Below are 1,901 nucleotides of genomic sequence, written 5' to 3'. Positions count from 1 at the left end.
TGAAGCACAAGCTGGAATCAAGATTGCCAGGAGAAATATCAACAATCTCAGATATGCAGATGATACCACCCTAATGGCAGAAAGTGAAAAGGAACTAAAGAGCCTCTTGATAAAAGTGGAAGAGAAGAGTGGAAAAAATTGACTTAGAACTCAACATTCAAGAAAAAAGAAAAAAGATGAGAACAAAAAAAAGAACTCAACATTCAAAAAACTAAGATCATGGCATTTGGTCCCATCACTTCATGACAAATAGATGGGGAAAAAGTGGAAACAGTGACAGACTATTTTCTTGGGCTCTAAAGTCAGGGAAGATCCCCTGGAGAAGGAAATGGCAACCCATTCCAGTATTCTTGCCTGGAGAGTCCCATGGACAGAGGAGCCTGGTAGGCTACAGTTCCGGGGTCACAAAGAGTCGGACACGACTGAGTGACTTCACTGTTCACTTTCAAAGTCACTGTGGATGGTGACTGCAGCCTTGAAATTAAAAGATGCTTGCTCCTTGGAAGAAAAGCTATGACAAACCTAGACAGCATATTAAAAAGCAGAGAGTGTTGTATGAATGGAGAGAAAGTTAGCACTCCCCTTGACAAGGATGGAAGAGGCTCTGGGCCTGACAACACGCATACGGTTAAGGCATTGCCACCTACTTCGTGGCATCTAACCACTGTTTTTTAGAAAGATGGCAATGATAACCCTATATGCAAAACAGAAAAAGAGACACAGAAGTACAGAATAGACTTTTGGACTCTGTGGGAGAAGGCGAGGGTGGGATGTTTCGAGAGAACAGCATGGAAACATGTATATTATCTATGGTGAAACAGATCACCAGCCCAGGTTGGATGCATGAGACAAGTGCTCGGGCCTGGTGCACTGGGAAGACCCAGAGGGATTAGGTAGAGAGGGAGGTGGGAGAGGGGATCGGGATGGGGATACATGTAAATCCATGGCTGATTCATGTCAATGTATGACAAAAACCACTACAATATTGCCAAGTAATTAGCCTCCAACTAATAAAAATAAATGAATAAATAAATAAATAAATCTGACCAAAAAAATAAATAAAAAGTAGAGAGATTATTTTGCCAGCAAAGGTCCATCTAGCCAAAGCTATGGTTTTTCCAGTAGTCATGTATGGATGTGAGAGTTAGACTATAAAGAAAACTGAGCGCCAGAGAATTGATGCTTTTGAACTGTTGTGCTGGAGAAGACCCTTGAGAGTCCCTTGGATTGCAAGGAGATCAAACCAGTCCATCCTAAAAGAAATCAGTCCTGAATATTCATTGGAAGGACTGATACTGAACATCAAGTTCCAATACTTTGGCCACCTGATGTGAAGAACTGACTCATTTGAAAAGACCCTGATGCTGGGAAAGATTGAGGGCAAAGAGGAGAAAGGGGTGACAGAGGATGAGATGGTTGGATGGCATCATCAACTCAGTGGACTCAATGGACATGACTTTGAGCAAACTCTGAGAGATGGTGAAGGACAGGGAAACCTGGCGTGCTGCAGTCCATGGGGTCACAAAGGGTCTGACATGACTGAGCAACTGAACAACTACAAACATATATGATTGTATTAATCAGGATCCTATCAGAAAACAGCACACTCAAAAAGGTTTAGCTGGTAAGAATTTAATAGTCTACTTAAAGAGATATGGGCAGGATTAAAGAACAACAAAGTGCAATGGGCCACCCAGAGCCTGGCAACAGCATAAAGTGGTTAGCACCTCCAAGCTTGAAATTACAAAGGGAGAAATGTTGTTATGAGCTGGGAGAGAGGTAGAGCCATGAAAGAAGGGTGTTCAGTAGACCAAGGAAGCTACTGCCACAAGCTCAGTGTTGAGGGAGAAATAGAATAAACTGAGTTCTCTCTCCTCCAGTCCTGAATCCCCCTGCAAAAT

The 1,901-nt window shown here is 42.6% G+C and overlaps 1 non-coding gene across 1 annotated transcript; it reads left to right on the top strand.

Annotated features, from left to right (window-relative positions):
- The first annotated feature begins 548 nt into the window (after positions 1–548).
- Positions 549–673, top strand: LOC122695939. The gene has a single exon (XR_006341667.1). It is a non-coding gene; the product is annotated as a U6atac minor spliceosomal RNA (small nuclear RNA).
- Positions 674–1,901: the final 1,228 nt, after the last annotated feature.

The sequence above is a fragment of the Cervus elaphus genome, chromosome 5 (genome assembly GCF_910594005.1).
Source record: "Cervus elaphus chromosome 5, mCerEla1.1, whole genome shotgun sequence".
In the NCBI taxonomy this organism is placed as follows: domain Eukaryota; kingdom Metazoa; phylum Chordata; class Mammalia; order Artiodactyla; family Cervidae; genus Cervus; species Cervus elaphus.
This window is presented reverse-complemented; position numbering and strand designations above follow the sequence as displayed.